This window comes from Lacerta agilis, chromosome 3 (assembly GCF_009819535.1).
Source record: "Lacerta agilis isolate rLacAgi1 chromosome 3, rLacAgi1.pri, whole genome shotgun sequence".
Classification (NCBI taxonomy): domain Eukaryota; kingdom Metazoa; phylum Chordata; class Lepidosauria; order Squamata; family Lacertidae; genus Lacerta; species Lacerta agilis.
This window is the reverse complement of record NC_046314.1, coordinates 7,620,642-7,647,562: the sequence shown is the minus strand read 5'-3', so window position 1 is coordinate 7,647,562 and position 26,921 is coordinate 7,620,642. Positions and strand designations below refer to the sequence as shown.

Genomic DNA, 26,921 nt, shown 5'->3' with positions numbered 1-26,921 from the left:
TTTAAAAAAAAAAGTGAATCAGGATCACACTAAGTGGACTCCTATTTCTTTCCTTCCTTCCCTCGCAACCTGATTTGAACACAAGTCTGACTGTAAAGGAAGATCCCTGCCAAAGTGGAGTTCCCAAGAGCAGCCATTCCCAGCTGGGTTGGCAAACACTGCCATCAGCTGAACCTGCAAATCCCACTTTGGCAGAATTGGCCGAACTGGTAAGCTGCAGAATGCAGCCCATCCTATCCCATCTGGCTTACTACGTTTTGAAGTAAGTGAATTAATACATATTACCATCCAAAAATGGGAAGGCGGGTGCTACGGTCTTTAAACCTGGAGCCTAAAATTATGTAACTGTACCACTGGCTGGGAGGGGAACAGGAACAGGAACAGAAGCTGGCAACATGCCTCCCACTTGCAGAAGGGGGGAATGTATTGGGCAAGGGGCTTCGACAGAGCCTAGGGCTTGCTGATCAGATAGGCGGAAAGCTAAACGGTGTTTCTTTTTTGAGGTTCAGCAACCAGGTGGCGCTGTGGTCTAAACCACTGAGCCTAGGGCTTGCCAGTCAGAAGGTTGGCAGTTCGAATGCCCGTGACAGGGTGAGCTCCCATTGCTCGATCCCTGCTCCTGACAACCTAGCAGTTCAAAAGCACGAAGTTCAAGTAGATAAATAGGTACCACTCTGGCGGGAAGGTAAACGGTGTTTCCGTTTGCTGCTCTGGTTCGCCAGAAGCAGCTTAGTCACTTGACCCGGAAGCTGTACGCCAGCTCCCTCGGCCAATAAAACAAGATGAGCACCGCAACCCCACAGCCATATGCGACTGGACCTAATGGTCAGGGGTCCCTTTACAGACATTACTGGGCTTCTGCTTTTCAAGAATTTTTCTGGATCCCTTAGCTACGCCCATTTTGTTACCCATTTGAAAAGATCCTTTTGGAATAACTTAATAGTTATTTATTATTTCAATTTATATCCCCAACATGCTTCAGCAACAGCAAACAATTAAAAGTGTGAAATCCAAACCATGCAATGAAGTTATTTAAAACTTGGTTTTTCAAACCACAAATTCAGTTCTTTAAAAAAATTGCAAATTCGCAACAGATTCCAACGAAACATTGTGTTGAGTCCAGAGGGGACGGGAATCATATTCCCTTCAAATGTGGTTTTAACGGACATCCTCGGTCTAAACCGAGGAGGCCTGATGAACTTCCCAAGGAAATAATTCTATCAATTCTATACCATCAAGAGTACCGGTATATTCTGTCTGTGCTGGTCACCCTAAGCCAGGGGTTGTCAACCTGGTCCCTACCGCCCACTAGTGGGCGTTTCAGGATTCCAGGTGGGCGGTAGGGGGTTCTACGGCACAAGCTGAATCCTCCTTACATCGAGCACTGGGGGGCGGTAAGAAAATTTTACCATCAAGAAAGATGCATTAATGGGCGGTAGGTAGAAAAAGGGTGACTACCCATGCCCTAAGCTAACGAACGCAGAGCTGGATGCCATGCATTGCTCTTCAGAGGTTCATATGGAAGAAGATGCCACAAACTCTTTAAAAGCCAAAAACAGCTATTCAGCTTGTGCCTAGAAATTAATCACCCAGTGTATATATAATTTAAACACAAATGTTACATGCTCTTATGCCCTATCTTGCACTATGAAGTGATTTGATGCATTCTGAACTAACTGAAGTTTCTGGACAGCCTTATGTGACATCACCCCACAGATAGGTTGCCAAGGTATTTATGACAGAAGCTACATCCCCTTTCTCCAGGAATGTCCACAGCTTGATATATCATCTGAACCTGAAAAAAAGTGATCTTGGCCACAGACACCGTCCGGGAATTCAAGAGATTTCCAGATCCTGCAGAACAGGCAACACTGTGCAGGTAGACTTTAAGGCAGCCTTTCTCAACCTTGGGTCCCTAGATGTTTTTGGCCTACAACTCCCATCATCCCTGACCACTGGTCCTGCTACCTGGGGATCATGGGAGTTGTAGGCCAAAAACATCTGGGGACCCAAGGTTGAGAAAGGCTGCTTTAAGGAGTAATTGCAACCCCATCCAGGGCACAATACACCAACAACTAACTCAGTCAAACCGTCCACTGTTAACATTTACATCATGCCTGAACAGAGTTTCCACTGCTGACTCCAGATAGCCATGCAAAGCTTTCAGTGCTTCATCCAGTTCAGATAAAAGGAGAAAGTAGTGCTGAATGTCAAAGGAATATTGACATCGCCACAGTCCAAACCTCTAGGTAACCTTCCCCAAGCAATTTCACCTGAACGTTAATGAACATGCGAGACAAGCAAAAACTAGTGGCACAAACAGGACATATATTTAATGGGATACAGCAGCAGCCATCCTCAAGGAACACTGATTTAAACCAAGGTAATTTCCATCTTTCTTTTAAATGACAAAGAAAAAGGGATAGTTTTAAAATAACTGATCAAAATCAAATTTCCATCTTTCATGTATGCCCAGAAAAGCATGCATACTACAGCAATTGGTTGCTCATAAAACGTACCTGTTTGCAACTAAACAGAGCCTTCATACTATCCAGAAAAAGAATATTCCAGTCATGTAACTCACATGACATTTTACTAAGAATTTTATGTATGCCCTGGTGAGCAATTGTGAAATTCAAGGAATTCTGTTTGGCTCACTTTCCAGGATCTGTCCAAAAGGAGCACAACTCCCTTCAAGGAGCCTAGAAATTAATCAGCGAGGGTGGTATATATTATTGAACACATGTGTGTTTGGATGATGGTATGGAGAGAAAGAGTGTCTATGATGCTGGGTGACAGAAAGAGTAGGGGGAGGGAATTGATTGAGAACTAAAACAACAATAAGTTATTTGGTATGATTTGGGGGGCATATTTTGGGGAAGGAATGTTTCTATTATATAACAATAGATCTGCTATTACATTATATATTTTCTTGTGTATGGAGAGGTATGTTATAGCATCATGTAATAATGACAGCTCACTGGATATGACTGCTCACTGGAAGGACAGATCCTGAAACTGAGGCTCAGATACTTTGGCCACCTCATGAGAAGAGAAGACTCTCTGGAAAAAAAAAAACTCTGATGTTGGCGTTAGATTGAGGGCACAAAGAGAAGGGGACAACAGAGGAGGAGATGGTTGGACAGTGTTATAGAAGCAACCAACATGAATTTGACGAAACTCCGGGAGGCAGTGGAAGACAGGAGTGCCTGGAGAGCTTTGGAGTGCCTGGAGTGCTCTGGTCCATGGGGTCATGAAGAGTCGGACATGACTAATCGACTAAACAACAACAACAACAACAACAACAATATATACAAACAAAATTATACACACAGTTATTTCAGGGGCCCCAATAGTACAAAATTCCTGGATACAGCCCTGCCTCTGGGGTAATCACAGCAAGCCAGAAAAGGTTCCCCAGCCCTGAAGTTTTCCCACATTCCTTCATGGACAACATGCTTCATTGACAGGAATTCCCTGAAAAACTATGGACTCCTTCATGTGAGAGAAAGTGCAGGGGGAGGTAGCATCAACAACTTGCCAATTCCCTGTTCCAATGATCAACAGGGTAGTTAGTTGTGTTAGCCAAACATTCCCTGATGGTTATCTGGGAATCATCTATAACAGTGGTTCCCAACTAGCTAATTACTGAGGACCCCCTATTTTTCAAACGCTAAGCCACAGACCCCCTACTTCTGAAAAGTTTGATAACTCTATGGCAGTTACCTCTGCAAAGCAATTTTTTGAACAAAATATGGGGTAGCCCCTAATAAGTGAAGGATTTTAGGTATTAAAAAAAAACAGACTAGGGCTGAGAGAAATCTGCTTTTCAGTATTGTGATATATCAGCAGCTAAGCATTGCAATATTCCGATATATCACGATGGCTGAAATTGGAGATCAGGCGTAGGAATGAGGGAAGGAGAAGCTGCAGAGATCTGGTGGGTGGGGAGAGGAGAGGAAGTGTAGTCGCCTCCACTGCGTGATTTGAGTGGGAGGTAATGGGGATGGGGGGGTGCATTAAGCTGCCAGAGGTGGCAGCCAGCGAAGATGCATATTAGGGGTGCCAACATGCCCCCCGCATTGGGATGGGGGACCCCCTGGGTGCATTCCGTGGATCCCCAGGGGTCCCCTGACCCCCTAATTGGGAACCACTGATCTATATCCATCAGTGAATGGAGAAAGGTAATTCTAATAGCTCCACCAACTTGCAAGGGCAGCAACAACCCACCTTCACTGGACTGTGTCTGTGATCTATTTTGTAGGTGAGCTAACAACACCCAACCAACCAACTAAAGAGCACCATTCTCCTAGCCAGTACATAACACCAAATCCAAAGCAAGTCTTTTTTTTTATAAATAAAGTATTTTAGAGGATTTGCTTAAAAGTCAGGGCGGTCCTACATATTTAGTTTCATGACCGAAGAGCCAAAACCATCAATTTGAAAACAGAACAAGTGGAGTTTGCAACAAAATGTCGCGGTGTAGAATGCTCCTCCTCGGGGTACTTCACTTCCCATTTCTCCTGGTTTTTCCATTTCACTCTTGACCTCTTTCAAACAACAACCATTTTTAGTTCGCTGAGCATGCTCAGTTCTCAATGGGCTGTTCCCCCACGCTGCTTTTAGGGTCTGTTAAAATGTATTTCTGCAAACTGTGGAGTTACCCCAAGCCAGCTGATACCAGCTTCTTATGCATGGATGGTGTTTTGGCTACATAATCAATGACACTCGCTTCTGAAGATCACAAATAGGAGGAATATTTAAATGTGCACTTCTAAATGCTGTAAAACATGACAGCACTGAATATTAGGGTTGCCACCTGTGCTCTGGCAAAATACAGGATACAGGACAGGGTAGGGGCCATTGGTGGACGGTTTCTATTTTCATCTGGTGCTGAAGTGACTTCAAAGCAACCCATAGCAATCTATTGCTGCCTAACAGGATGGCCCCGCTGGAATTTGTCACACATGCACGTGCATGCACGCTCAAACACACAAATTTGTAAACATGTCTGTGTTTGGGTACCCAGAACTTAAATACAAGACCTTTCACACACCCTTTTCAAGCACATGCACTTGGCAGAGAGAGAGAGAGAAGACCTGAAATACAGGACAAAACTGTATCAATACAGGAGGTTGCATTTTACATTGGAATACGGAACAATCCTGTATTATACAGGACAGGTGGCAATTCTACACCAACATTAAGGAAATCATACATTATGCGGGGATGGGGGGAAGCACAGCAAAATTGTGACTGGTTAAAACGGGGGCAAAGCATTTTCACTCTTACTAAACTCCTGAGAGACATCTGATCACACAATACTTGCAATTAAGGCTAAATTCACAGGAACATTAGGTACTTTCTGCAAGGGCTATGCAGGAAGGAGAAGCATATAACTGTGCTGGGCACACAGCTGATAAATACAACTGCATAGCTTTCCTCCTCACTCAGAGTGAACTCATGATGTAGAGATACCCCAGTTCTTCTTGGCTTTGACTCCTGCAGAGCAAACAGCCAATGCATTGCTTCCTCTGGAAACATGTCCATAACATTCACATTAACTCTTTTTTAAGGAGGAATACAGACTCCTGTTCCTTCTCTACTATGCTCTCAGGGTCATTAATGAAATAGTTTTCAACGTTCTCAGATCTGGGAAACACCTTTAGCCTAAACATGCATTTGGAGATCCATTTCTTTCTCTTTTTTTAAACATATATTTGCAGGGTGGTTGTACTGCTATTGTAACCTACGAGTTGGACCAACGAGCTGAAGCGTATTAAGGATCACAGGTGCATTCCTTAAAAAGAAGTCACTGCTTACCTGAAACTGGTCTAAATCAAGAGACTGGTAGCATTGGGTGGGTAGGTAAAACTGAAGGTTCATGGCCTAATGACAGAGGCATTGTGAAAGTAATACAGTGACCCGAAAAAGGCAAGGGATGCCCAATAGCTTTTATATACAGACTGAATAATAATACTAAAATAATATTTAAAACTGGTGATGCAGAGTCACAGACACACAGAATGCCTCCAAAAATGAGCCAAGTCATTGAAGTTACTAAACAGTATACCACTAAGCCCGACATCACACGAACAATTTATGCACACACCACAGTGCAAACCCAGCTTCACACCACAACTTGCTCAATGGAAAATGACTACAGTGTCATTGTTAATACCACTGCTTCCGACATGCCAAAAGAACAGCCATGTAGGTATGTTGCTCTAGCCAACATCCTTAGCTTTAAGGCATTAGTGAAACTTTCTGAATCTTTTGAATGTAAAGAATAAAGGGGTTGAGGATGGTAGTTTAGTAAATGCAGCACAAAGGAGGCGCTTGCAGCAGCAGACCAAAGGGCCCATGAAGTCCAACATCCTGCTTCCTACAGCAGCCAGCCAGATGACTTTTGGAAAGCTGCAAGCAGGCAACAGCCTCCACCCAACCCAGTGCTCCTTAGCAACTGGTGTTCACTAGCATAACTGCTTCTGAAACTGGAGTTTCCATATACCTCTCATGGCAAATATCCACCCCCCCCCCCAAAAAAAATGCACGATAAAACAGCTCTAAAGATGCATTCACCTAGGGAAGTGCATAACCTCTTTTCCGCCAACTGAAAGCTATCCGTTTTCATTCTGGAGCAACACTGAGGTGTTCAGAAGCAATTTACACAGCCAAAAGAATGCATTATTGTTGTAAACTTTGCATTATTGTTGTAAACTTTGCTCAAGCATCTGAACGCAAGAACAACCCCAGCACATCTACATTTTGAATCTGAACGGAGCACAAAAAAGTACATTAAAACCAAAGAGGATTGAAAAGGACCTAGCTGCGGATAAAACAAAGTATATGTGGTACAGCGTGTTTTTTTTATTTAAATCAGGACCTACGAGCCTCAGAAATAAAGGGGACAGGCATGTACAGAGTGCACCTCCTTTGCCAATGAGGAATGTCTGTATTTAATAAAAACAATTCCATGGTGCTCACAGTCCATGCTACTTTGTTGCTAAAAATTTCACATTTTAAACAATTATTTTCTACAATGTCAAAAGAATAATACTAACACCCCTCTTCTCCTACCCACCAAATGATGGTGATTGATGCTTACTAAATGTTGATTACATATTGCTATTTCTTGACTTTATTTCATATACATTCCTAAGAATTTGGGTTTGGGGGTGCTTGGAGGACACCTTTCTAAGCTCAGAGGTCTGAGGAGTCCTGATTTAGGTGCCTATCTACCATTTCACACCACCAGACAGTTATCAATTCCTAGTATTATATAACAGAAGGTAGAGAGGAATAGGAGATGTCTTTTTAGTCAAAAGAAAGAAGGAAAAACAGGTTTAACTTTTAGAGCAGTTGGCAAAAACCTAGAATAAAGTTAGCCATTAAAATGCACAAAAAGCTGCTTAATTCCTGCCATCCAGTCTGTCATTTCCCTCCCCCTTTTCCATTTTACATAGTCCAATGAACAACTCGAGAACATTATGCCCTTTGAGCAAATGTGTGTTTAAAAAAAACAAAACAGAAACAAACAAACAAACACCATTTCGTACTCACCCTTTCCAGAAGAATTCAGCAATCCAGCCTCATAAGGGAGGGAGAAAAAGAGGGGGATCAACTAAAAAAGGGGGAGGGACTGGGGGAGGGGGGGGACAAACACGAAAAAAGACACAAGGAAGACAAACAAGAGTCTCTCAAAGGAAGGGGAAGGAAAGGGAAAGGGGGGGGTACGATCCGAAGAGTGGGAAGGGGCGACCCAGGCTGGCGAGGAGCGAAAGGCATGCGCCCCGCCAGGTGCTGGAGGTGGGGGCCTTTTTGTGTTTTTATTTCCTTGGTCTATCCCATCCCTTTGCAGCGGAGCCTCTGCTCTGCCAAGGACCTCCTAGCCAGGGAGGGAAGTTGGCACTGCAGCGGTAGAGGAGGATGTGACACTGTAGCGAGTGCAACCAGCTAGCCATGTATCGGCAGCGAGGGAGAGAGGGAGGAGGAGGGAGGAGGAAGAGGAAAGAGGAAGGAGGAGGAGGAGGAGGAGGAGGCGACGCCAGCGAGAACGGGAGCAGCTCGCGGCGCGCGCGGGGAGGAGGGCAGGCTGGGGGGGGGGACCCGGAGCAGGAGGAGCCCCGGCCCGCCGCCGCCGCCGCCTCAGCGCCCCCGCGCGCGAGGCATGTCTGGGGAGGAGGAGGAGGAGGCTGGCGCAACCCCGGGGGCGAAGGGAGACTTCTGAGGCCAGGCACTACTCAGGCGGCGTTGGTGGAGCAAGCCTTCCGGGAAGCCTATGCCCGAGCCAGCGGGCACGGACTGGCAGCTCTGCCTGGCATTTGCGTGCTGCCAAGCGCCACGGCCGGGCGGGCGAGCATGCCTTGGGTGCCTGGTTCCTCAACGGAGTCTCCTGAGCGCGTCGCCGCTGGTTCGACGGGGAGAAGCTGAGGAAAGAGAAGGGGCGTGTGTGAGAGAGAGAGACTGCGAGGGACGGGGGACGCGGCTCTCTGTTTCTTCCCCTCCCTCAGTCTGTAGAAAGTGGGCCAATGCCGTGTGGGGAATTGCTTGATAGGCAAGGAGTGACCGGCCAATCAGGGGGGGGGTAAGGAGGGGAGGCCGAGGAGGGAGGCTGGTCAGGCTTTGCCCCGCCCTCTAAGAGAGGCGTCACATAGAACCATGGAATGGGGTGGAGTAGTTGGAAGGCACCCGGGGGTCATCTAGTCCAGCCCCCCTACAATGCAGGAATCTCAACTAACGTATTATATGCATTGGCAAATGGTCCTCCAACCTTTGTTTCAAAGCCTTCCGGGAAGGAGAGGCCACCGCTTCTCACGGGAGTCCGTTCCGCTGCCGGGCAGCTCTTACTTGCAGACTGGTGCATTGGAGCTGCTGGGTGATGGAGAGGGGAGAGGAGCACAGTATTGAAATGGCCCTCCCCCTCCTGAGGCGGTGGGCACAGGAAAAGAGGGGCAAGTGGCACCTGAGGGCTGAGCCAGCCTCATGCATGCCCACCTACTTACCTGTAAGCCCACCATGAGGCCAGGTGATGTGACTGCCTCGGGCGGCAGGGTCCACAAGACCAGCACATCCTGATGTAGAGCTTTATTCAGAGCCGGCCGCTCACCCATGAAGCCAGGTGAGGCGACCATCTCAACTGGCAGCATCCGCCAGGGCAGCCCACCCCAATGTCAGTTTCCCCACTACACCCCCTTGTTCCTGATGGAGATCTTTCACCCCTTTCCTCCCTGGTTGGGACTTGGGAGCGGAGGGGCTCCATCTTGGGGTCTGCCTCAGGGGCCAAAATGTCTTGGGCTGGACCTGTCTGTAAGGCCCGTGGACAGCAATGGGGAGTCTACGAGAGCCAGCCTGGTGCAGTGGTTAGAGCAGCCTTTCTCAGACTTTGGGTCCCCAGATGTTGTTGGGGCCACAACTCCCATCAACCCTAACCACTGGTCCTGCTAGCTAGGGGGACAATGGGAGTTGTAGTCCAACAACATATGGGGACCCAAAGTCTGAGAAAGGTTAGAGTGTTGGATTAGAACCTGGGCGTCCAGGGTTCAAATCACTACTCTGCCGGATTTGGAGAATGGAAGAAATATTTAGGTTTTATGAAAATGAGTTGATTATAATAATTTTGAAGTTGGGATTAGAAGTAATAAGGGCAACAGCTTTATTGAGTTAAGAGAAGAAAGGATATAAGAAGTTAAGATTTGGAATGTGATGTTTTATTTGATAAAACATCAAATAAAGATTTGTTGATTATAATTGTAAGATTAAGATTAGTTATAAGGATTTAGATTTTACAATGTTACAAAGTTACTAAAGAAGATTCGAAATGAACGCACAAGGGAGGGCGAGAGGAGGTCCCGAGTAAGATTCATAAGAAGTGAAGGATTTTTAAGTACCGGTAATTGTGTTGTTTTTGTGTGTTGGTGTATTGTGTTGTTTTGTATGGGATGTGGGTATTTGTAATTGGTTTAATTAGGAAAATCCAATAAATTTTTATTAAAAACAAAAAACAAAAACAAATCCCTACTCTGCCAGTCTTAGACCAGTCACCATCTTCCGGCCTAACCTAGAGGAAGGGGATGGGGGCCTTGTATACGCCACCTTGAGCTCCTTGGAGGGAAAAAAAGGTGGGCTACTCAGGCAAGAAAGAAATAAACTGTCTCGGATTTGTTTCCAGTTTTGAAGGTACCATAGAATGGCTGTCTGAGGCGTTGGATCACACCCCTTGTACCCAGGGTCCGTTAGTACTACAGTATAGCCAACATTGCCTTTCCATATAACAGTGAGCGGCAGCCGACTTTTGCTTTCACTTTTGTTGTAATTATTTTGCAGCAGAGCCAAATTAGCCTCACAAAATAAGCAGGATTGCACTTAATTCTCAGGCCCGCCACTTCTGGGAATGCCCCTGTGCTAATTAACCAGAGCATTTGATGGTTAAGCATCTGAACTTGCAGAATTCCCACGTTAGCAAATTCTATCGTTTTGCTTTCATGAAATGAGATAATGAGCACAATGCAGGCCTAGAAATATTTACTAAGACTAGCTACTAATGTGGTGTGTGAATACCACAGAGAAACTACAGGTTCTGTAATGGTAACTGCTGTTGTGGCTAAGTTAATATATGAACAACCCTTTGGGGGAAAGAGATTGAAATTTCTCAGCAGTGGTGAAAGTGGATTACATCTTTTGCTAGAATCATAGTGTTGTTGTTGTTGTTCAGTCGTTCAGTTGTGTCCGACTCTTCGTGACCCCATGGACCAGAGCACGCCAGGCACGCCTATCCCTCACTGCCTCTCGTAGTTTGGCCAAACTCATGTTAGTAGCTTCGAGAACACTGTCCAACCGTCTCGTCCTCTGTCGTCCCCTTCTCCTTGTGCCCTCCATCTTTCCCAACATCAGGGTCTTTTCTAGGGAGTCTAGAATCATAGTGTTACAAGACGTAAATGCTTTGTAGGAATGGCTTGTAAATTTTGTCTGTGATATTCCATCCGTTCCTTCTGCTTTCACCCTGGGAAGAGGAACTTAGGTAGTTAGTTGCCTTATACTGAGTCAGACCCTTGGTCCATCTTAGCTCAGTATTGTCTATTGGCAAGGGCTCTCCAGAGATTCAGACAGGAGTGTCTCCCACCCCTGCCAGGAGACACTGGGGATTAAAGCTAGGATTTATGCATGCTCTGTCACTGAGCTACAGTGGTGCCCCGCAAGACGAAAATAATTCGTTCTACGAATTTTTTCGTATTGCGTTTTTTTCGTCTAGCGAAGCGGCAATGACAGCTGCGCTTTCGCTAAACGAAGAAAAAAAAAAGACGAAAATTTTTCGTCTTGCGAGGCAGCCCCATAGACTTTTTCTTCTAGCGGGGCAGCCTTCCGCAAGACGAATGCCTTCGTCTAGCGAGTTTTTCGTCTAGCGAGGCATTCGTCTAGCGGGGCACCACTGTACATTCCTTCCCCAGTCTTTTCCAACTGCAAAGTGTGGGTAGGCAGAGGATGGTTTAATCAGCCTGATTTTCATTGCCTGGAGAGCCCTAGAGCATGTGGGGGGGGACAGTAATGATGATGCCTCTAAACATGGGCAGAGTTATTTCCCTCACTTCTGAGTAACTGCACCTGGGTTGCTTTCAGACAGCTTGTTTACCGATCACTCATTCTGATTTGTTTGCGGGGAGAGTAGACCATGCTACATCGATCAAATGCTGACCGACACTTTTCAGAGCATTTCCTTGTCACTTGTTGCAAGAAATCTGATCTTTTGTGGAAGGAGTTTTGTTGTGCAAGAACTCCAGTCAACTTCAATCGCTCAGCCTAAATCAGGGGTCAGCAACCTTTTTCAGCCGTGGGCCGTTCCACCGTCCCTCAGACCATGTGGTGGACCGGACTATTTTTTTTGCGGGGGGGGGGATGAATGAATTCCTATGCCCCACAAATAACCCAGAGATGCATTTTAAATAAAAGCACACATTCTACTCATGTAAAAACACCAGGCAGGCCCCACAATAACCCAGAGATGCATTTTAAATAAAAGGACACATTCTACTCATGTAAAAACACGCTGATTCCCAGACCATCCGTTGGCCGGATTGAGAAGGCGATTGGGCCGCATCTGGCCCCTGGGCCTTAGATTGCCTACCCCTGGCCTAAATTGTATGTGACTGAATCCTACTCCCAAGTAGTGGCAGTTCGAGAGCATCCCCCATCCTCTGGGCCTCTCCAGATGACTTACTTATTGATCATTCATCCTAGTTCGCATTCACGAAGCTTACCCGGTGGTTTCTTTTGCTTGCAGGGTGCTTATACAACAATGAGCATTCATCCTGATTTTCTTGTGTGGTGTTTTGACATCTTCCTGTTAGTCATTCATTCATCCCACACTCTTCAATGCATTTCCTTATCACTTCCAAAAAGTCTAGGTTCTTTGTAAAGTGTGTTTGTTGTGCTAGGGTGACAGAGCCCTTTAATCCACTTTAAATGTGGAAACCTAGGGTGTTTACACACAGCAGTTTAAAATGGATTTGATGTATCTCACATGTGCATATACTGTATATATATTTGGATCCTCCACCTGATCCCATCCCCATCCAAGTGGCAGCCTGCATGTCCCCCAAGTTAATTCAGATTTCCCTACTCTGCAGATAATCTAATAAGGGAGGGGAAGCTGACATAAAATTGCACATTACCGAAGGGTGGATGTTTTCACCATACCTTCTGTTTTCATTTGGTCCTCTCCTGAGTATCACCTAGCTATTCTGTTTCCATAACCCCACAGGAAAGGATGTAGCTTGCTTATTTCCACAAGTGGTTGGCTGAAGGCACCTTCAAATAATAATAATAATAATAATAATAATAATAATAATAATAATAATAATCATTATCATTATTTTGTTTTCAGAAGAGCAGTTTTGCACAGAACTGCTCTTGTGCAAAACAGCTTTTTAAAAAGAATAATACTGTTTGTGGAAGCACTGCCCAGTAGTGTGGATGGGAAGGACAGATTTCAGCTGAAAGTGCTCATCTGTGACGAAAATGCACAAAAGCATACATGAAACAATCAGGTCTGTGCAACACGTGTGCACATTAATGCCCAGGTGTGTACACAGCCCATAAACCTTTTTGTCTGTGCTTGAGTCCCTCCTGCAAAATAGTCACTGGCTAAAGGCACCCTCTGTGACTGAAGGATTAGAACAGGGGTCAGCAAACTTTTCCAGCTGTGGGCCGGTCCACCGTCCCTCAGAACATGTGGTGGGCTGGACTATATTTTTTGGGGGGCTGGATGAACGAATTCCTATGCCCCACAAATAACCCAGAGATGCATTTTAAATAAAAGCACACATTCTACTCATGTAAAAACACCAGGCAAGCCCCACAAATAACCCAGAGATGCATTTTAAATAAAAGGACACATTCTACAGTATTCATGTAAAAACACGCTGATTCCCGGACCGTCCGTGGGCCGGATTGAGAAGGCGCTTGGGCCGCATCTGGCCCCTGGGCCTTAGGTTGCCTACCCCTGGATTAAAAGAAGGACTGTTATCAGGGCTTTTTTTCTAGGCGGAATTTGCCAGAACTGTTTCCGCACCTCTCAGGTGGGCACCACTGCCATTCCTCTCAGGTGGGCACCACTGCCATTTAATGTATTTGATTTTTGTTGGAAGCCGCCCAGAGTGGCTGGGGAAATCCAGCCAGATGGGCGGTGTACAAATAATAAATATTATTATTATTAGTATTATTATTATTCCAAAAGAATGAGAGAGGCATTCATGATGGGTTCTGGCGCCTCTTTTTCTAGAAAAATAGCACTGACTGTTAGGATAGATGGAGCTTATTTGTTTGTTCGCTTGCGCTCTGAAATCTTGGTATCCGCCTTGTGGTGAGTTAAGCACTGAGGGTGCTGAAGAAGATTTACTAGGTGGGATAAAAAGGTAAAGGCACCCCTGACCATTAGGTCCAGTCATGGCCGACTCTGGGGTTGTGGTGCTCATCTTGCGTTACTGGCCGAGGAAGCCATCGTACAGCTTCCGGGTCATGTGGCCAGCATGACTAAGCCGCTTCTGGCGAACCAGAGCAGTGCATGGAAACGCCGTTTACCTTCCCGCCGGAGTGGTACCTATTTATCTACTTGCACTTTGATGTGCTTTTGAACTGCTAGGTGGGCAGGAGCTGGGACCGAGCAACGGGAGCTCACCCCATCGCGGGGTGATAGGAGGTGGGATTGTTGTTGTTGTTCAGTCGTTCAGTCGTGTCCGACTCTTCGTGACCCCATGGACCAGAGCACGCCAGGCACGCCTATCCTTCACTGCCTCCCGCAGTTCAGCCAAACTCATGCTAGTCGCTTCGAGAACACTGTCCAACCATCTCGTCCTCTGTCGTCCCCTTCTCCTTGTGCCCTCCATCTTTCCCAACATCACGGTCTTTTCCAGGGAGTCTTCTCTTCTCATGAGGTGGGATAGGAGACGTTAAAAAAGAAAAAAAAGTACATGCCTGTTTTTGAAAAACAGAATGGAATAAGAAGGCAGGTAGCCTGTACTGAAGTCAGAAAACAAGCACTTCCAGGGAACTAGAGAGGATTGCCAGAGGGGGACGGAAATGGTCTGCCTTGGAAATGGAGAGGGCCCACAGGGGGACGGAATTCGCCTGTCATGAAGAGAAAGTGGGCTGTCTCCAAGCCTGCAGTAGCCTGGGAGGCCTGAGGGAAAGGAGCGCTAGCAAAGTGTGCTTCAGAGAGCAGGGAGTTGGGGGGGGGGATGTGTGGTTTTCCAGAGAGAGAGCATTGGCAGGAAGGCTGCTCTTTCCACCCAGAGCTCCCTGCTGCTTTTAGAGGAGGGGGGGGCGGCGGCACACAGACCCTTCCTTGGCCTGTGGATTGCGAAGAGATGTGGGATTTGTAATGGGCGTGCAGCAAGCGGCTTCCTAATTATTGGATTGCACATTCTGGTAACGGATCTCGAAACGCTCATAATTTATCGCACATCTGTTCTGTGTGATATATGTGGGCTGATTGCACCTAAGCTTAGAATGCCTAATTCTCCCCACCCCTATCAATATTCTCAATTTGTCGTCTCCTTTTTTATATTAAAAACAACAACCAGGATTGGTGCAAAGGAATGTACAGGTCCATATATATTGTTATTAGCATGCATTACAGAAATGGCAGCACAGGCCAATAATACTGGAACTACAGAAAGCTGAAGGCAGCATCAAGTTGATGCAAGTGGGAGATTGTAGCTTCGGAACACAAAGTCACGGACAAGTACCATTTATTGCTGATTTAAAGGTAAAGGGACCCCTGACCATTAGGTCCAGTCGCGGACGACTCTGGGGTTGCGACGCTCATCTCGCTTTACTGGCCAAGGGAGCCAGCGTACAGCTTCCGGGTCATGTGGCCAGCATGATTAAGCCGCTTCTGGTGAACCAGAGTAGCGCACGAAAAACACCGTTTACCTTCCCGTCGGAGCGGTACCTATTTATCGACTTGCACTTTGTGCTTCCGAACTGCTAGGTTGGCAGGAGCAGAGACCGAGCAACAGGAGCTCACCACATCGCGGGGATTCGAACTAGATGGGGTTGGACTGGATGGCCCTTGTGGTCTCTTCCAACTCTATGATTCTATGATTCTACCTTTAATAGTACGCCAGCAAGTGCTGAGGTGAGGTATAGATTTCTTAAACAAATACAAATTTTATAAACTAGGGGGAGAAAAACAGGAGAAAGTGACTTGACAAAGATTGAAGCACCAATAGTGAGTTTTCTAGCTAGACCCTTCAACAAATCTTGGGCAGAAGCCTTGACTGCAGATTTCTTAAGGTTTGTACAGTATTCCAACAATAGTACTCAAACCCCTTTTACGTTTAGCTCCTGCGATTCTGGACGGGCCTGTAAAGTACTGTAGATGTTTAGTGAGTGGCATGAGATGTTCCCTTTGTTGTTCTTCACTCTGTGAAGCATTTAAGGGCTGGCCACAATCCAAGGTAGATGCATCATTTGCTCAGCGGCAAGAGAAAAGGGCAGGCGGTGAGGGGGGGGGACATTGCGGGGACCTTTACCAGCTGAGGGAGAAACAGTGAGCAGCATCCAGAAGCCAAGTGGCCTCACAGTGCCGCAGCTGCTTGTCTCTGCTAAATATAAAGAACTAGCTATCGGCGCGGGGAAGGGGGGGACACACGACTGGCTGGGGAAAGTTTGGCATGAAGTGGCAAAATGTTTTGAATCCTGCACCAGTCCAAACCCTCTTGGCTGGGGCAGGGGTTTGAGGGAGGCATGCTCAGAAAGGAATAGCAACATTTTCTAGAGGCTGAGAGAAGGATTGCCAAATTTTGAGTTTCCCAAATTCTGGCATTAAGGTGGAGCCAAGGACTGGAGAATGGATAGAGCCCAGCAGACTCTGAGGAACTGATCAGAAAAAGAACGACGAACAGATGCTTTCTCTGTATGCCTGTGGCTGGCAGGTACACGGGACAGAAGTGGGCTCCTGCCCTCACTAAATGTTCATCAACCTTAAAATTCACATCTTCTGCACTGGAGTGGGAAACCATTTCAGCCTAAGTGGGCTGGATCCTGAGGCCACCCACTCACCCATTCTGTAAATCCCTTTAGGGCCTACAACTATTCCCATAATTCACGAAACTTGCACAAATCACACTCATGGTTTTTAATCAGCATAAAGAAATAACTGTTTATTCTGTTTATCATTTTGACATTCAGTGCACTGAAAGAACATGAAGATTTACAGTACACACATAATGTAGCTTGCCTTGCTAACTATCACCTGTCACTTTTTATTTACATTTATCACCGCCTGGGACTGCAGACAAAATAGAGCCTCTTTGTAAAGGTAACCATAGCTTTTGATATCTCCTAATGATGAGTTTCTAACTAATTACCCATTTCTGGCGATTTTATATGTGTTTGTGCTGGAAGAACGAAACCTTTGAACAGGTCGTTCTGTTGTGCTTTGCCAAATGGTTAAGGGCTCTTACATTCTGAGCTCCTACAAATAGCTCCCAGCTTCCCTGTCTATTCTGAAAATCCACAAGATCCTAACTCCTGCTGTATTCCCTACACCAGCGTGGTCCAACGTGCAGCTCAAGGGCTTTTTCTTTTTTTGGTAACCCTCCGCAACACTGGACGCCTCCCCACAGCCCTTGGAAAAGCGTTGACCCTGTCAGAGTCTCACATCTCCTTCCCAAAGCCTGGTAAGTGAGGCGCTGGCCTTTGGGAAGGAGATGTGAGACTCTGACAGGGTCAACGCTTTTCCAGCTCTGGGAAGGGGGGGGGAGGGTTCTACCACCCTGCCAAAGCCTCATGCCTCCTTCCCAAAACCTGGTGCCATCTTCTGAGGGAGTCTGCTAAGGGTGATGGGAGTTTCCAGGAGACCCCACTATTCCCCTCACACAGCTACAGTTCCCAGGATGGTTTAATCATCAACCGCTCTTCCAAGGGAACTCAGATTTAGATGAATGGCTTCAGAGCTATATCTAAACATTAAATTTAGGCTATGTAGATATTAGTGGTTAAAAACACAGCAAAGTTGTTTCGAGTCGCTTTTTTATGTTGCCGGGCAAACTAGTGATGGGGCAGTTAAGCTGTCGTCCAATGTACATTACCTGATCTGTGTCTATTCACTGAATCCACCTGTCCGTATGCAACAGCTGTCTCAAATGTACACCCCTCAGCTTAACCATGGCTTCCATTTTCAAATCAGATGGAAGCGGGTTTGAGGGAAAACATGTCAATCAGATGTATTTCTCAGGAAACTACAGAATACAGCTGGGTTGTGCCTAATGTCACTCTGCTTCAAACATCAGCACATTGGACCCAGAATAAACAGAAATATTCACACAGCGTCCAAACTCAGACATTGTGTACAGAGCTTGCTTTTCTCCTCACAAGCAATAACCCCAACACCATTTGTTCTGAGAGTTAAAAGGGGAGTGTCTTTTCCCTTTTATGACGATTCGAATTCTACTGTGTTTTGCTTTTTGAATTTAGAAACAAAGGACAACACTGCTGTCTGAACTGGAGAAGGCATTTTAAGGGCAAACAGGGATAGGACCCTCCAAGAAGCCAAACCTTTCCTGATGACACCAGCTGCACAGCCAGTGGTTTACCTCCGGTATTCTCCTCTCTCTTCCTAGGCCACAACCTTCAACAGAAAGAAGTGATGAAATGACTACCTGTGCCCCAAGGCACTTCAGCTTCCTGCCCAGAGTCTCATAATCCCATCTGTCTTGCTGCTCCGTCGCAGTCGACTCAGCTCTATCGAGAAACTCTGCACGTTGTCCTGTCGCTCGAGCTTTGAGCCTTAAACCGCTGCGCCTTATATTTCGGCAAGACAAACCAGCTTGCACTTGCTACAAGCATACTGTTGCAATGTTGCATGTTCTCTGGCAGAAAGACCAGAATGGCACAGGTGTCGCAGGTCACTGCAGCATCTCCCTCGCCCTCCATGTCTCTTGGTCCTATGCACACCGAGAGACAGTACTCTGGGCCTCCCCTTCAAACTCCCCTGCTAAACACCCGTACAAAAGCCCCTGTTTGCAGGGTCTGTTCCGCAAGCTCACAGAAGCTGCAATGGTCTCAGTTAGACTACTTTAGTGTTTTGAGATGAAAACACAAAATACATAAAATAAACCAATGACAAACACCACCACCCCACACACACAACAAACACATTTAAAAGGCCCTGTCCAGGCACATCAAACAACACCAGAGTGGGGTCAGGGTAGCTCAACCATATGGCTGCCCACAGCTCATACACACTCTGATCACCTTTTCAGTTTTTAGTCTTGTGATCCAGTACATCCTGGGGGCTTGTTAGGGAGCAGCACCAGGTCGCTCAAACCTGAGTATTTTGTGTTGCATTCCAAATCTCTCTCTATTTTCTACTTTCCTCCTTGGTTTCAAACTTTAAAAATAAATAAAAATAATTACCTGGCTGCTTGGCGTGCTGCAAGGGAAAGTGCTGATGAGACCCCACCCAGCATTTTAATTTGCTCAGAGACTAAAAAGTGCATATAAATTAGCAAATGTTAATTGTACGCAAATTTGTGCCAACGTGGGCCTGTGCCCTGAGTCTCCTAATTATCTAGCAATGCTCCCGAGTCCAGTGTTGCTGCAGTCTTCCTGGTGGCAAGAGACAATTTCTGCTAGCGTTTCTCCCCTTCTTGGAGATTGAAACATAGAGGTATAGGACAACAGTTCAGGCAAACAATTCAGACATCCTTCCTAGCCTTGCACAGTATGCTCTGTCCACTGTAACACCACTGCTGCAGCACCTCCCATAGTTTTATCTTGCCCCTGCCACTTCTTAACTCTCGGATCCATACCTGCACAATCCTGTGTTGCAATCCATTGCTGCCACCCAGCTCACAGCAGGTAGAAGGGGCTCAAGAACTGCCCATCCGTTCTGTTAGCTGAGATAGCCTGCTGTTCACTTGGGATACATTTGATTCCCCTTAGACGGTTTATCATGAGGGATGGAGAGAAGGTGGCGGATTATTTAGAGCAGGGGATGTTCCGAGAATCAGCGTATTTTTTACAAGAGTAGAATGTATTTTCAGAACGTTTTTCATACGTGTGTAGATTCCACCCCAGTATCAGAGAAATCATTCAAAGAAACCAAAACAGTGCTGGCCTAATGATCCCAGCAACACTTCCTGGTAGGTCTTGCTCCAGTGAGGCCATTGTGAGGACTGAAAATCCCTGCCTTTCTACCGCTCTCTAAGACTCCTCCTCCCCTGAGTTTCCTTCGTCTTGTCCAGGGGTAGGCAACTTAAGGCCCATGGGCCGGATGCGGCCCAATCGCCTTCTCAATCCGGCCCAAGGACGGTCCAGGAATCAGCGTGTTTTTACATGAGTAGAATGTGTGCTTTTATTTAAAATGCATCTCTGGGTTATTTGTGGGGCATAGGAATTCGTTCATTTCTCCCCCCCCCAAAAAAAAGATAGTCCGGCCCACCACATGCTCTGAGGGATGGTGGATCGGCCCACGGCTGAAAAAGCATGAACCTTCAGAATGCATTGGGCTTTTCCCAACATCTCTTTTGTTGTTCAGTCGTTCAGTTGTGTCCGACTCTTCGTGACCCCATGGACCAGAGCACGCCAGGCACGCCTATCCTTCACTGCCTCCCGCAGTTGGCCAAACTCATGTTAGTAGCTTCGAGAACACTGTCCAACCATCTCATCCTCTGTCGTCCCCTTCTCCTTGTGCCCTCCATCTTTCCCAACATCAGGGTCTTTTCCAGGGAGTCTTCTCTTCTCATGAGGTGGCCAAAGTACTGGAGCCTCAACTTCAGGATCTGTCCTTTCAGTGAGCACTCAGGGCTGATTTCTTTGAGAATGGATAGGTTTGATCTTCTTGCAGTCCATGGGGCTCTCAAGAGTCTCCTCCAGCACCATAATTCAAAAGCATCAATTCTTCAGCGATCAGCCTTCTTGATGGTCCAGCTCTCACTTCCGTACATTACTACTGGGAAAACCATAGCTTTTACTATACGGACCTTTGTCGGCAGGGTGATGTCTCCAACATCTCTAGTTACAACTAATTGACAGCAGAGGGAGCACAAGTGTAGTTAAGGCTTATACAGCCGCTTTCTCCTCCTGTACAAGCGTCCTCCTCTGGCGATTAAGACCTTTGAATGGGATTCTGATCCAAGCTCTATCTCAAACCCAGTTCTTCAGCTTAAGCCAAGAAAAAGTTTTCTTCATGAATTTTTATAAGTATCCAAGTTTTGAGAACCACTGAAGAAGCCCGTAATCTTTCGTGGGAGTGTGCTATCTGCAAGCCCCAATCAAAGGGTCCCATTGGGGGCGAATAACGGCCTCCTAAACTACAGGATTGCCTGGGCGAAACAGGTGAAAAACGCCGGCATCCTTTCTCTTCATCTTTATGTACATCTTTAATAACGTCTGTTTGTAATATCATCAACACCTCACGCTTTTGGAAACCACGGTGAACTTACCTTTTGTTGATATCTTCAGGAATTTATTTAAAGGAAATCTAAAGACCGAGTTTAACATCTGGAAGACATACTAGAATTAGTATGTATCTCAAGAAGTGTGCATGCACACGAAAGCTCATACCAAGAACAAACTTAGTTGGTCTCTAAGGTGCTACTGGAAAGAATTTTTTATTTTGTTTTGACTATGGCAGACCAACACGGCTACCCACCTGTAACTAGAATTAGATATTTAGATGGTATCAAACTTTTTTTTGGGGGGGGGGGAACACATTGTAATTAGATATCAACAGTCTGTCTTCAGAATTGTCAGGTTATAAGTCCTTGTGGCTTTTGTATTTATATATTTTTCTCAGAACTTTGATGACTAATATATGATTAAGAATGTTGTGTATTAAGCAATAACACAGTCAAGATGTTTAATATAGAGTATTGTGTTGTATTACAGACCTTATTTGAATGTACAAGTTACAGCAGGAACGGCAATCATTTGCTGATTCAGGGAGCAGGATTCAGATCCTCTGCCGGATTGGTTTCCACGGGAGGGAATCCGTGCCATTGGTTCCCGCCAAAATGTATCTTCTCCCTACTAGATGACTGTTATTATATAAACCCCAGTTTTCTCCATTCCTGTGGCTGGCTCTTCCCTGTTCCCGAAATAAAGAGATGTTGTATCTGATTCTCACCTCCAGTTATTAATCAACACCGATGGAATTCACTGAACACAACACAACACAACACAACAAAGAATGTATTATTGTGCGCCGCCAACGTGTTGCATATATTATACTGTTGTTGTTCAGTCGTTCAGTCGTGTCTGACTCTTCGTGACCCCATGGACCAGAGCACGCCAGGCACGCCTATCTTTCACTGCCTCTCGCAGTTTGGCCAAACTCATGCTAGTAGCTTTGAGAACACTGTCCAACCATCTCATCCTCTGTCGTCCCCTTCTCCTTGTGCCCTCCATCTTTCCCAACATCAGGGTCTTTTCTAGGGAGTCTTCTCTTCTCATGAGGTGGCCAAAGTACTGGAGCCTCGGCTTCAGGATCTGTCCTTCTAGTGAGGACTCAGGGCTGATTTCTTTAAGAATGGATAGGTTTGATCTTCTTGCAGTCCATGGGACTCTCAAGAGTCTCCTCCAGCACCATAACTCAAAAGCATCAATTCTTTGGCGATCAGTCTTCTTGATGGTCCAGCTCTCACTTCCATACATTACTACTGGGAAAGCCATAGCTTTAACTAATATATTATACTAGATTGCACCTATCTCATGCGGAGCCTGGAAGGGCCCTGATGGACCTTATTCAGCACCCCTCTTTCCTCAGTGACCAACCAGATGACAATGCAAAACCCAAAGCAGTAGTACCTCAGTGCAGCAGTACTTTCCCGCTTCTTTCTCCCAGCGACTGGTATCGAGAGGCATGCCGCCTCTGATAATGGAAGAAATATATATTGTTACAAAATCTGGGTGCCTGCCCCTCTCTCTGCTGGGTGATGGAAAGAGCCCATGAAGTCCCAGGCGGGGTCTGTGCTCCTTGTAGAATTGAAGACGTGGCAGAGACTGCTGTGACTTTTAAGAAATATGGTTTGTTCACCTATTTACACCTTCAGTATGCAAGGAGGGAGTCCAGATCTTACAGCATAGTCATTTCAAGAGCTGCTTGTACCCCACAGCTGGGCAGCCACAGAGTCCAAGGCATCTCTGCCGCTAGCACTGCAGCCAGCCTCTCCAAAAAATGGATCTCAGCTCTTCCTCCTCCTCCTTATTCCCAGCAACGCTTGCCCCCTGTGGAGCAGTTAACCCTCACAACCTTCCAAATCCCCATCTCTGTTAACACCTGGGGCAAGGGGGAAGGAGTTCTCTTGTATTGCTAAAGGTAAAGGGACTCCTGAACGTTAAGTCCACTCACAGACGACTCTGGGGTTGTGGCGCTCATCTCGCTTTACAGGCCGAGGGAGCTGGCAGACAGCTTCCAGGTCATGTGGCCAGCATGACTAAGCTGCTTCTGGCGAACCAGAGCAGCACACGGAAATGCCGTTTACCTTCCCGCCGGAGCGGTACCTATTTATCTACTTGCACTTTGACGTGCTTACAAACTGCTAGATTGGCAGGAGCTGGGACCGAGCAACGGGAGCTCACCCCGTCACGGGGATTCAAACCGCCAACCTTCAGATCGGCAAGCCTGATAGCCATAGCTCAGCCAGGTTGTTTTGCCTAAGCCAGCCCAGGAATTCCTTTGCAGCTTGCATTTTCCCTTCATATCACAAATAACCAAAATTCTAGCGCTTGCTGATCAGAAAGTCAGCGTTTTGAATCCCCTAAACGGCCTCAGTCCTGTATACCTGAAGGAGTGTCTCCATCCCCATCATTCAGCCCGGACACTGAGATCCAGCGCCAAGGGCCTTCTGGCAGTTCCCTCACTGCGAGAAGCAAAGCTACAGGGAACCAGGCAGAGGGCCTTCTTGGTAGTGGCACCCATCCTGTGGAACGCCCTCCCATCAGAGGTCAAAGAGATAAGCAACTACTTGACATTCAGAAAATACCAGAAGGCAGCCCTGTTTAGGGAAGTTTTTAATCTGTGATATTTTAATGTATTTTAATATTTGTTGGAAGCCGCCCAGAGTGGCTGGGGGGACCCGGCCAGATGGGCGGGGTACAAATAATAATAATAATAATAATAATAATAATAATAATAATTATTATTATTATTATTATTATTATTATTATTTACATGTGCAAGAAGGGTGTACAGTAAGAAACACAGGACAGTGCTAGGCACAGAAGTGAAATTCTGAGTCTCCACTGGTCTGTCTTACAGCTCAGCATTTGCACTGAAATGAATCTGCTCACCCTGATAGATTATCTGAACCAAGAGAAGGCCAAGGAGAACTGGACTCTGCTCATTCTTTTGCAGCCATGTTTGATACTATTGATCTCAGCATCCTTCTGCAACATCTGTCTGGGTTGGGGGTCTTCTCTTCTCATGAGGTGGCCGAAGTATTAGAACCTCAGCTTCAGGATCTGTCCTTCCAGTGAGCACCCAGGACTGATTTCCTTAAGAATGGATAGGTTTGATCTTCTTGCAGTCCACGGGACTCTCAAGAGTCTCCTCCAGCACCATAATTCAAAAGCATCAATTCTTCGGCGATCAGCCTTCTTTATGGTCCAGCTCTCGCTTCCATACATTACTACTGGGAAAACCATAGCTTTAACTATACGGACCTTTGTTGGCAAGGTGATGTCTCTGCTTTTTAAGATGCCGTCTAGGTTTGTCATTGCTTTTCTCCCAAGATTTGGGTTAGTCTCCAATAAACTCAGGTCTCATTCCACCCATAGGGCAAGGCCACCTCTAGTGGCAGAATCCACTGGGGCAGCTGATGGTTTATTTATTTATTTATTTAAAATCTACAGTTGTTTATTCGTTAATCATTTTAAATATGTACCTGGTTAACATTAAAACAATTATACAAACAAATTCATAAATAAGCCAACAATGGAATAAATACAGGGAGCTAGTCTAGACCAATAATCTTCCCCTCCAAACCACTAACAAACAACCCACACAAGCCAATACGACCTCAAACTGGTGCTCTTTGCAGGTTTCTGACTGAGGCCTCGGCCACACTGCCACTTATCATGAGCCGATAAGTTTTCTGCTTGCCCCGTGCTTTGCAGGCATGAGTCCGAGCTGTGTTTCATTTGTCCCAGGAAAACCTGCTGTTTAGCACTAAACTGGAACAAATGTCAATCTGCACAACAGGCGTTTGTTGCGACTCTGCAGTTAACAGCAGTTTTTTCCCAGAGGAAAGCAGCTGGAGAAACCTGGGGCAGCTGATGTTGATCTTTCCCTCCACTTATTCCTGATGTGGATCTTCTCTCACCCATCTCTCACCCTGGTGGGGAGGGAGACACTGTTTTGGGGGGCTGATACAACAGTGGTCTGCTGTAGATGTTAGTGCGTAAGGACCATTTCACACATGTATACTCATCAGTGCATGACTTCAACCTCAGGAGATGACTTGTCGTATCTCTGTCAGGGATATACTGTATTATTACAGATAAAACTACGGTATCTGCTCACATCACCTCATGTGAAATGCTTTCAAGGGAGCCAAGTCACACATTAGAGGGCAGTTAAGACCTGAACTGTAGAGAGATCATGGGACATACATGCATGTGTGAACCAAACTTAAGAATATGCATCTGTATTTATTAGGCTTTAATCATACAATCATATACACACTTACTTGGAAGTAAGTTGGATCTAGTTATGAGCAGGCATGCATAGATTTTAGTGTCAGGATACCTGTACATCTGGGTTGCAGATGGCTAAAAAGCTGTACATTTAACCAAAATAAACAAGCGTAAAATGTATTTGAGCCAATAAAATCATTTATGTGACATGAACAATCCCAAGCTTTTCTCTTTAATACAAATTATCACTTACAAAAAGCCCAAGTTACAAGCTAAAATATTTTGAGTATCAAAATGGGATGTTTAGCACAGGTCTAAAGAAAGTTGTGGGGTTTTCGGGTGGTTGCTTTTTTTAAAAGCTTCCTTGTCCCCTTTTTTCTGCTGGACCAGAACAGAGCCCAACTGTTTAACTTGTGGTTAAGGATTATTTGTGTAGGGCACTTCTGTAGGTAAAGTGTCATGTATTTGGCAAGGCGCCCACAGAACACTGCAGGATCTCTGGTTACAAATTGCAGCTGTATAACATAACAGGAAATGTCGGGCTTGAAGTTATTCCACTGGAAAGATTAATTATTTGGAAAAATAGCTACGCAGCAGCCTGATGTATTTCTGGAGCAAAGGCAAGTGACACCATTTTATAAATGTATAAGACAATAGAACCATTTTGGAAACGCTTTAAACCCTACCCACTTTTCTCTTCTGCGACAATGTGCGTCGGGTTAGTGCGGCCTGTGTGCCTCTTACTTATTCTCAGAATTTAATTGGAGGCAGAACTCACCCAAGACTCAGCTCAGAAGTTATTTTCCACGACAGAGCTCAGTCCTGGAACACGTGAAGCAGCAATGGTGCATCTGCGAATGGGCAGAGTGCCATTCCCCATGGAGGAACTACTGCCAGCTACCCTTCTTCTGAGCCCCGAGAGCAGGAATATCATTTCAGAATATATACCAAGCTACCCATTTCGATGCTAGCATTGCTTTTATGAATTTAAGGACTGGTAATGCCAGCGTCATGTCCAAATACGTAACTGTCGTGCCTGGGAAGTGAATTGGATACAGCATGGACTGCACTAGATAGGCAGATAATTCATCCCCAAAGACATAGGCAGGGGTGGGTGAGGTGGGTGCCCTGGGCACCCAACTGAGAGGGGCACCAAGCTTTGCTCCGTGGCTGTGCTTCTTGTATATACTGTCTGCAGTGAGGTAGAATCATAGAATCATAGAGTTGGAAGAGACCCCAAGAGCCATCCAGTCCAACCCCCTGCCAAGCAGGAAACACCATCAAAGCATTCCTGACAGATGGCTGTCAAGCCTCCGCTTAAAGACCTCCAAAGAAGGAGACTCCACCACACTCCTTGGCAGCAAATTCCACTGTCAAACAGCTCTTACTGTCAGGAAGTTCTTCCTAATGTTTAGGTGGAATCTTCCTTCTTGTAGTTGTAGAGAAACTAATAGCAAGTGTCTATAACCTTTGACCTTTTATTCAACAGTCTACTGGTTGTTTGGGTGCTAACTGCAAAACACACACACACACACACACACACAAAAAAAAAAAACGTCATTCAATTAGCTTTAAAGAGGGGGAATTATGTGGGGCTACCTTTGAAGGTGACCCGGAAACTACAACTAATCCAGAATGCGGCAGCCAGATTGGTGACTGGGAGCAACCGCCGAGACCACATAATACCGGTCTTGAAAGACCTACATTGGCTCCCAGGACATTTCCGAGCACAATTCAAAGTGTTGGCGCTGACCTTTAAAGCCCTAAACGGCCTTGGTCCT

The 26,921-nt window shown here is 46.0% G+C and overlaps 1 protein-coding gene across 1 annotated transcript in view; it reads right to left on the bottom strand.

Moving 5' to 3' along the window:
* SERTAD2 (SERTA domain containing 2) overlaps nucleotides 1-7,649 on the bottom strand; it is a 123,857-nt gene extending 116,208 nt beyond the window's left edge. The window contains exon 1 of the mRNA XM_033142733.1: nucleotides 7,564-7,649. The gene's annotated coding sequence lies outside the window, so the exon portion shown is untranslated. The remainder of the gene's footprint in view (nucleotides 1-7,563) is intronic.
* Nucleotides 7,650-26,921: the final 19,272 nt, after the last annotated feature.